This window comes from Palaemon carinicauda, chromosome 12 (assembly GCF_036898095.1).
Source record: "Palaemon carinicauda isolate YSFRI2023 chromosome 12, ASM3689809v2, whole genome shotgun sequence".
Classification (NCBI taxonomy): Eukaryota; Metazoa; Arthropoda; class Malacostraca; order Decapoda; family Palaemonidae; genus Palaemon; species Palaemon carinicauda.
Window position 1 is genome coordinate 61439116 of NC_090736.1, and position 11147 is coordinate 61450262.

Sequence of the window (11147 nt, forward strand, 5' to 3'; positions counted from 1 at the left end):
GATAGCTTCATATTCAAGCACGTTTTTTATAGTTAAGTTACAAAGGTTTGTAGCTTAGCTAAAAAAAAAATAAAATAAAAAAAAAAAAAACCAGGATACTACATGACCAAGGGCTCCAACAGGAAAAAGAATACAGTGAGGAAAAGAAAAAAGGCAATAAATAAACTACGAGAGAAGTAATGAACCATTAAAGTGAAATATTTAAAGAACAATTGTGACATTAGAATAGATCTTTCAAATGTAATCTATAAATAGAGACTAGTGTCAGCTTGTTCAACTTTAAATCATTCGCTGCACGTTTGAACTTTTCAAATTATACCAATTCCACTACATCAGTGCCTATGGGATGCACCAAGTCATGTAAAATCATGATCTCTCACCTGTCACATCCAGGCCAGTGTTGCAAAAAGACGTTACAGACAAGGTCACGACCTACGCCTCACTAGACGATTTGAAATTATTGATTGTGATTCCGGCCCGCCCCGGGACTCTGCTAACCGGTAATCTTTTATATATATATATATATATATATATATATATATATATATATATATATATATATATATATATATATATATATATATATATATATATATATATATATATGTGTGTGTGTGTGTGTGTGTGTGTTTTCTCGTGCGTGTCTACAAATTAGTATATTTATGAACTAATACGATATATACAGTAAGTATATATATATATATATATATATATATATATATATATATATATATATATATATATATATATATATATATATATATATATATATATATATGTATACATACATATATATATATATATATATATATATATATATATATATATATATATATATATATATATATATATATATATATATATATTCATATGTATACACACACACACACATATATATATATATATATATATATATATATATATATATATATATATATATATATATATATATATATATATATATATATATATATATATATATACATCTATATGTAAGTGTGTGTATATATATATATATATATATATATATATATATATATATATATATATATATATATATATATTAGTGTGCTACTGTTGTTAACACACATTAAGTATGATAGTTGGTATGTTACATCTTCAAGTAAAGTCAAGTAACTTAACTTTAAAATGGTTTATTCTTTAAGAACAACAGTGTTAACATCTCCATCACAGGAGTATAGCTGGTTTGGTCGGATGACCATTCCGTATGACATCTTAGTAAGAACTGGCTAAAATATCGATATCACAGATATCATATAGTCAGTTATCTCAGCATTTAAACACATAATGTAAACTAAACATTGATATAGGAAGACACCTGCATCCGGTGGCGACACAACTCTTTCTCACGATTCGTATTTGTGTTTATTCTTCATAAAAATGTTACATTGCTGAGATGTGGTATTCACATCCTGCTATGATCTAACTACAGCACTTCTCACACTAGCTTCTACTTCCACAATGACCTATTAGGTCATGTGTTTTAAACATGTAATATATAATTATTACATAAGCTCGGCCAGCTATCTCAATTTTTTTTTTTTTTAATTTAACACGTCAAAATATGCTTACTAGGAGTGTGACTGGATATATATTATGTTTTTGTTTAACTTTAGTCATAAGCAAATAAGGATGAATGTTCAAATAGGCACATTAAAAAAAATAATAACAATAATTCATATCAACAGATATTACCAAAGCAAAGAAAAAATATGGTACATTGCTAGCAAACGATTATATGGTACCAAAAAAAAATACTGATATACATATGATACGGTAACTTTATTAAAGAATAATTGTTACCTTTGTCAGAAATATAGATTATTATAATACGGTAATTGATAAAAATATTTGTTACCTTAGTAAAGGTACAATTTTAGTGCACAAACACGAATTCCTGGTACGTACACGTACCACGGTTTCGTACACACACACACACATATATATATATATATATATATATATATATATATATATATATATATATATATATATATATATATATATATATATATATATATATATATATATAGGGCTTATATATTTTATTAGATGCCCATAGATTCTATTTTTTAACATTCCGGCTTATATATTTTATTAGATGCCGAAAAAAAGGATTTATTTTCAAATGTTTTTAAAATGTTTTTTAAAAATGCAAATGTTCTATAGTCTCTTCAATTACATATTACTAGCGTACTAACTGCTTTTCGTACACAACACTTTTCCAAGACATTTTTACTCCTTTGAGCGAATGAAGGGGCCACTTTCAAACGGCTTTAAATTGAATTAAATAAGGAGTTTTTGTCTGAACATGGCAAAACATTCTGTTTGAGCTGCAAACTATTGTACCTTAACCTATGCCAAACAAAGATGTTAACAGCGATAAATATCATCACCGTCACACTTAATCCTGCTAGTAGTATGTAGAAGAGATGTTCTTCATAAGTCGGTGACGGGTGGTCCATCTCGGTCAATTTCATCAACCGCTTGGCTACCTGTTTGTTGTATGTGAGAGGTAAAGATGGAATTGTTGTTGACCCTGTGAAGTTCGCGAAGTAGGCTCGTTCTCTGATGATAGTCTTGATTCCTCGCACCATGGAATTAGGGGATGTCCTGATACAACCATCTGCTGCAACGAAGATTTGGGAATAGGACGTGGATCCGTCCGGGCATGATACATTGAAGCCGGCCTTGTCGTATCGTATTCACGAGCCGTTGTTCAGTCTGCAATTGAACTCATTATTGTCAAATGGATAAAGCTTATCCAGACAATTTTCATTTGTATGGGAGAGAGCACCGTCTAGCACTATACCTAACTCGCATGAATCTATTAAGTTTTTATGGAATTCAAATGAGTCAGCTGTACATATTTTCCTATCCATTTCGTCTGAACAGTGAGTTAATTGATTTAAGTCTTTAATGACCGTATATGTTTCCTTGTCTGGGGAAATCAATACGTGTCCTGTCAAACTGGATATTACTGGATTTGAGTGATTCGTCATGAAAGTCGGAAATGGTGATATCCTGTAAGATTGCCAGGCATCGGAAGAATCAAAGGGAATTGTAATCATAATCCTGTTATTTTCAACGCTTACTGTAATTAGGCTGTAATAAAATTCTAACCTACGTGCGTCTAACAAAGGAATATAACCTACTTTCTCCCGTCCGTTCTCCACAATTAACTTTAAGTATTTTATTGGCAACAAATGGGGTGACAGTACACTTTTAGTCGCTAATGTGATAGCCTCCACATAATCTTTTGATTTCTCAATGAAATGTGCAATTCTGTTTTGTTTGTGATCTATTTTTGAATCATAATACGTTAACGTTGCCAACAAATCCTGTACTTCCATAATCTGATTGATATTACTTGAATGTTCATTTACTAAAATCATAATTTGATTGATTGAAGCTAACTGATTCCTTAGTTCTGACATAATCAATTCATCCTCATGAGTCAAGAACTCAATTTTCTTATTTTGATTACTAATCTTAAGACGATTGGAAATTCCTAAACCTAAACTTGCAATAGACCCAAAGATGTTTAGTGCAGCAAAAATAATCGGGTTACGTTTCTCAAGATTTTCGTGTCCTACAGTCCACATCAAAAGGTCACAAGCCAAAGATTCCGTCTCGTAAGTCTTATTTTGCAAGTCTTCAGATAGCATCTCTGCAACTTTTAGTGTTGATGCAAGCGAACTCTCTGTATTAAAAGGAAAATGTCTTCTATGCAATTCATTTAATGAGACAGCAAACCTTGAAATGGCGCTTTTTAAGCTAGTGACGTCATTCTCTGGGAGAAAAATTGCTTGCATTCGCACTTCAACAACTACGTTACTTGATGTAATAAAAACGTCTTCTTGTCTTTCAACTATAGTGCCATATTTAAAATCTATACTTTTAGTTTTAGAACTCATCCCACACAAGAAAAATGTCTGAGCGAACAATATCACTCCCAACAACAAAAAATTCATCTTGGAAACCTGTAACGAGAAAAATATATGTAATTACTCCTGTATTAAGAAGAAAAACTTTTAACATACAATGTAAAAAAAAATAAAAATCTTTCCCTCACTTCTTTCCCTCTTATTTTAATTTCTTATGTGAGCCAATGGTACGATTCTCTCATCAGTGGGTTGGGATACGTTTTTAACTCTAAAGCTATTGGCCGTTAATGTTTCCAAAATGTTAAATGGGCCTTCAAACTTAGGTGTTAGTTTATAATTGAGTCCTTTACGTACATTTACCTGTATGTATACATTATCACCCACGGTATGTTTTAGTTGGCTTCGCTATTTTATCATGATTCCTTTTCATTATGATTTGTGATTCTTCTAAATTCTTTCAAAGGATATCAAAACAACATTTGCTTGCATTTATACATTCTTTTAAAGGATTTGATAGATTAGTTGTAGGCGTTAATACATGGAAAGGCGTTCTAACTGGGGTACCATACATTGCTTCGTGCGGTGACATTTTAATTGATATATGATATGAATGATTCAGAGTACTCAGTACCGCAGGTATTGCAATATCCCAGTTGGGGTCTGATCCCCCTAGTGTTACTCTTAATATATTTAAAACCTTCCTATTTGCTCTTTCCACTAGCCCATTCGACTCTGGGTGATATATCATGGTATTTATTTTCTTTATGCTAAGGAATTCACACAATGAGGTAAGAAAGTGATTATTAAATTCTCCACCCGAGTCTGAGATTATCATGTGTGGAATTCCATGTTTACAAATGTAACACACGTAAAACTTCATAGCGCATTCAATCGCAGTTTTAGTTTTAAGCGCTATTAGTTCTGTATATCGAGTTAAAGCATCTACAATTACTAAGAGGTACTTATTTCCTCTGTCTGACTCGTAAAATCCTGTTAACAAATCTAAATGTATTCTTTCAAAGGGTTGATTGGGCATGGGATAAGCCCCTAGGCTGACAGTACTAGTACTAGTTCTAGTTCTAATTCTAATTTACATAGTTCTAATTTACATAGATGTTCTTCTAAGGTGTTGGAAAAGATTACAAGGTCGTCCATATAGGCATGCAATATATCCCCTAGCAAGTCTCCAAACACTACATTAATCATTCTTGTAAATGTTATGGGAGCACAACGTAAACCAAAAGGCATCCGTAAAAATTCATAATGTCCCATGGCTGTGCTGAAGGCTGTGTATGGGATGCTATCTTCTAATGATATCTGGTGTAAGCTTTTAAGTAAGTCTAAACTGGTAAAATATTTATTCTGACCTAACAAAGACAAAATATCGTCAGTACATGGCACTGGGAATCGATCAGGGATCGTCTCCTCGTTTAGACGACGGAAGTCTACGCAGATACGCCATCTTCGATTTTATTTCGGTACATCTATTAATGGAAAATTATGAGGGCTGTTCGATTTCCTAATGACTTCTTCTTCTAGCATTTTACCTACTTCATCATTTATTTCATTCTGGAATTTCATAGGGAGTCTGTACGAGGGTACATAGATAATTTTCTGCTTGTCCTTTAACCTTATTTGATGCTCGATCACATCTGTTTTTCCTAAGGATCCATCCGTAGTGGAAAAAACATCATGATATTCAGTTAAAAGTCCCAAAATTTTCTGCTGAATTTCTTCGTCTTGAATGTCTTTATTGATTTTATTTTTAATAGATTGCAAAAGGGATTCCTCCGCAACTGATTGAGCGTGATTGATTTCAGCAACGGTAAGAATACGATGTTTATAAACTTCTACATCTAAGATATGTTGATTTTAGTGAATTACTAAGGTGGTATGTAAATGAGCAGAGACTTCAATATTACAGTGTTGATGTGAGCCTACTGTATAAATAGCTTGTGTGACAGACAATCCGTTAGTTTTCAAAGTGTCGGAAAGGATTGATATTTCAGATCCCGGTAATGTTTTCTTTACTTGCACTATTAAATTCGAAGGTACGTGTGGCTCGATAGATTGCGTGCAAGATGATATTACGGGTGAACGGAACGAGAATTCTACTGGGTCGCGTATATTATTTCCTTATCAGTGAGATAAGTTATTGGTTTTTCAACGTACGTTACGGTTACATTTGTCGTCTCCTTTTTATCCAAAACTGATTGTAGGGTATTAGAAGAATTATAGAATTTTCCTTTGATATACACGCCGTGCTTGGCAGGGGCTAAGATAATGTTTTGATTGCCCATAGATGGGTATCCTATAGTTACAGCTGGATACATATCAATGTTTTGTACAACAACAAATGTATCGGCAAACGTGCGCTTACCAACCTTGAACTGAACATGAGTTACGCCTATCACATTTAATTCATTATTTCCTATACCAGAGAGTCTCACTCCGGATTTTTCTATTGGAAAGTTCGAAAACAACAAATGATGTGTCCTCAAATCCATGATATTACGTGGACTACCAGAGTAAAAAAATAATGTAAATGATCTGTGTTCTAAATTTACAGCATATAATGTTGGTCGTAACTCATTTTGGCTTATTATAGTATGAAGTCGTTGCAAATCTACGGAAGCATGCACTGATTTACTTAATTCGGCCGTGTGTTTCATAGGAAAATCTATTGCCTCACAATGATCTGATAAAACATCAAATTGATTATTCAATACTACTGATGTTGACATGAATGACCTTGACCCAACATCACTCTCTTCCCCACTGGAGTTAATTATGTGGTATTTGCTTTGCTCTGCACATTCTGAAAATTAGTCTGACCTTGCGAGGTCTGGTTTGACGACCCAGGCTCAGCGTTATTCGAAGAACTGTTTGTTTGTTTGGGATTCTGAACTACATTGGCGTTTGTCTGTTTCTTCTTATTAAAATGAGGATTTTTCTTTTTATTTCCATATGGAACTGACTGTGGAATTGACTGTGTATTTCTAGGATTCTGTTGTGTCTTACGCGAGTAGCACTGACTATATGAATGAGTCGAACTATTATGTATCGAACAGAATTTCGTTCTGCAGTCCGCAATCAAGTGACCTTGACGTTTGCAATTATAACACGTCATTCCCGCAACTTAACCCTGGATAGGTACGATGGGTCGTTTGCGACCCCGAGTGTCAAAAAAAAAACAGGTTTTTCTCACGTGACTCACCCCCGTGACTGAATTTGTGGGTGATCGACCTGCAGGAGGTGTCTCCCCTACACGCTCTAGTAGTGTCCAGATGTGCATTGCTGTAGCTGTACTCCTTCCCCGATTTCTGAGACGCGTCGGGGTCGAGCGCGACCGAGTTTACCCTTCTAAGGTAGTTTGCATAATTATCAAAGTTATTACGTATTATGAAATTGTCGTAGAATGGTGCAACTTGTATAGGTTATCAGCTGTGGAAAGTCTTGGTGGATTGTTTGGGTACCATGTGCATGATTTTTTTTTTAGTTAAAATGTCGTTCATCACCACGAGGACCATTTTACCGCGAGTGCCCCTTTTTCATTTTTTTTCATTTTTTTGCCAAGTCATTTTTCCGTAAGATATTGCCAAATAGGGTAGTAAAACTTTTGCTTGTTTAGTGTTTGAAAGTGTGTCTAGATGATCTGGCTACCCATGCATGACTTTGTTTTTGTCAGATACGACGTAGTTATTGGTATATTGGGTATTTAACTGCGGTTACCAATTTCTGTTTTTTTTTTCAATATTTGTAAAAATTACTACGTAGTAAGGAATTGCTGTATATTATTCATTTTTTTTTTCATGTTTATGTGTTAGAAAGTGTGCCTTGATGGTTGGGCTAACACGTGCATGTCTTTATTTTTATCTGAGATGCCGTATATTAGAATGTTGGGCATTTTACCGCAAGTGTCCCTTTTTCATTTTTTTTCATTTTTTTGCCACGTCATTTTTCCGTAAGATATTGCGAAATAGTGTCGTAAAACTTTTGCTTTTTTAGTGTTGGAAAGTGTGTCTAGATGATCTGGCTACCCATGCGTGATTTTGTTTTTGTCAGATACGACGTAGTTATTGGTATATTGGGTATTTAACTGCGGTTGCCAATTTCTGTTTTTTTTTCAATATTTGTAAAAATTTACTACGTAGTAAGGAATTGCCGTATATTATTGATTTTTTTTCATGTTTATGTGTTAGAAAGTGTGCCTTGATGGTTGGGCTAACACGTGCATGTCTTTTTTTTTTATCTGAGATGCCGTATATTAGAATGTTGGGCATTTTTCCGCGAGTGCCCCTTTTTGTTTGTTTTGCATTTTTTTGCTTAGTCATGTTACCGTAAGGAATTGGCAAGTAGTGTCGCAAAACTTATATTTTTATAGTGTTGGAAAGTGTTTCTAGATGATCTGGCTACCCATGCCTATTTTTTTTTAGCCAGATATGGCGTATATATAAGTATGTGTTCGATTTTCCTGTGATTGCCATTTTTTCGTTTTTTCCCATTTCTTTCAAAATTACTACGTACTAAGGAACTATCACAGAGTAATATTTCATTCATATGTTTATTTGTCGGAAAATGTGCCTTGATGGTTTGCCTAGCACGTGGCTGAATTTTTTTTTTCTGAAATGCCGTATATTAGAATGGCCATTTTTCCACGAGTGCCCCTTTTTATTTGTTTTGCATTTTTTTGCTTAGTCATGTTACCGTAAGGAATTGGCAAGTAGTGTCGCGAAACTTATAATTTTATAGTGTTGGAAAGTGTTTCTAGATGATCTGGCTACCCATGCCTATCTTCTTTTTTTAGCCAGATATGGCGTATATATAGGTATGTGTTCGATTTTCCTGTGATTGCCATTTTTTCGTTTTTTCCCATTTCTTTCAAAATTACTACGTACTAAGGAACTATCACAGAGTAATTATTCATTTAGATGTTTATTTGTCGGAAAATGTGCCTTGATGGTTTGCCTAGCACGTGGCTGAATTTTTTTTTCTGAAATGCCGTATATTAGAATGTTAGCCATTTTTCCGCGAGCGCCCCTTTTTATTTGTTTTGCATTTTTTTGCTTAGTCATGTTACCGTAAGGAATTGGCAAGTAGTGTCGCAAAACTTATATTTTTATAGTGTTGGAAAGTGTTTCTAGATGATCTGGCTACCCATGCCTATCTTTTTTTTAAGCCAGATATGGCGTATATATAGGTATGTGTTCGATTTTCCGGTGATTGCCATTTTTTCGTTTTTTCCCAATTCTTTCAAAATTACTACGTACTACGGAACTATCACAGAGTAATGATTCCTCTAGATGTTTATATGTCGGAAAATTTTGTTTACTTTTTTTTTGATTGAATATCATCAAATTTTTTTAGCTAAAATATTATATTGTTTTACATTTTTTTTTTCCATTTTATTTCCCTTCAAAAATTTTTTTTTGGGTCAGAATTTTAATTTTATAGTCGTAAAATAATCGTCAATTATCCAGCAACCCACCATACAATTTTTATGCATATCCAATAATAATTAGATTAGTAAATAACACCTTGAAATTGACATACCCTTCCTACATTTCAAGTGGCAGATTAGGGAGTCTGAGTCAGTGTGGTTGGCGGCCATTTTGTTGACATATCCGAAGCGTAAGCTGCCCTATCTATATATATTCTTGTTCCCTATAGAATTTGTGATATTTTGGTATATTTGTACCTGCATAAATATCATATTATATATTAAATATATGTATTTTTTTACGAAATTTCTAAGTACTCAAAAAATTACCTTTAGATATGGCCCCTGATATAAATGTAATTTACAAAATAATGAAGATTTTTTTACATATTTCTATTTTAGGATAACATATGTTTATTCCCTAAAAAAATTAGCCACTTCCTATTTCATTTGGGTACCCAAAAAAATTCATGAAATTTGGACAAATTTTTTTGGCAAAAAAAAGTTACCCTTTTTTTCTCATTTCAGATCTTCACCTCCATGGGTCTGACTTCATCCAAAATACATCAAGATGTGTCCTAAACATTCAAGAATCAATTCCTAAAAGGATTTGTGTATATATGTATAAACTTTTTTTTTATGAATTTTTATGTCAGGTCTTATTTTTTCTACTTAATTTTTTAAAATATTTATAATAAATAGTTTTTCTGCAGATGAGTAGTATTTATCTTTACAGTTGTTTTAAGCATTCATTGAAGTTTTTTTGGCAAAAGAAAAAAGGAGGTTACTGCAAAAACTGATTTTTCAAGAATTTTTTTTGGCGTCGGGGTCGTTCGCGTCCGAGTATACCCTTAAAGGGGTGTCCGAGGAGCGTACCTATCCAGGGTTAACCAATAACTACATATACTTGTTGTGGCTTTGTTTCATTTTTTGCAAAAGCTTGAGTTAACACGGGATCAAGGTCAAGACACTTAGACATGTGTTTCTTTATCTATTTATATACATCCAATTACGTACTTGGAGGAGTTAACTTTTTATCAAAACACCGCACTAAAGCTTCAGGCAACATAAGTGTCATGCAAGTTAAATACATTAATCGTAAAAAAATCTTTCACGGAGATGTTATCTCTAGTAACCCAAGTGGAATTAACTAAAATATCTTGATATTCATTAAGCCTATCAGCTATGAGAGCTGCTCTCTCAATAACATTAAGCCGATTCATAGTGGCTTGATTAAGTGTATTTCTTAACGTTAATACTACATCCAAGGCTTCTTCACCCCCATAGACCGCGTGTAGCCTAACTTTGAAATCATCCCAGGTAACTGCTTCTTGAAATGAAACACCTCTTAAATACGCACTCGCATCTCCTTTAGAAAAATCTATAAAACTTTTAGCTTCTTGTAATTGTACAAAAGGGTCTACGATTTGTTTGCCATTTAAATGGGCATCGACGGATGAAATCCATGACTCCACATTCTGAGGCAAGAACCCATTTACCTGATCCTGAAAAGGAAGGATTGCTGATCGAGCATTTACAAGTGTCACAATCGGAAGGGTGTTACTCGGTCCAGGGGCTGGGCTCACAGGGGGCATCATGTTTACGGTATTTCTTTTCCTATCTCTACGACCCCTTACAATCCTATCAAAATATCTATATGAATACAGACGTCCACTGCGTAAACGCACAAGCACTAAATGATAAAGATCATAACAAAATTCCCCAAAACAATCATACTAATACAAAAATATTTCCCGAGAACTTCTGAAAGAAAACGGAATACAAAGATATTTGCCAAG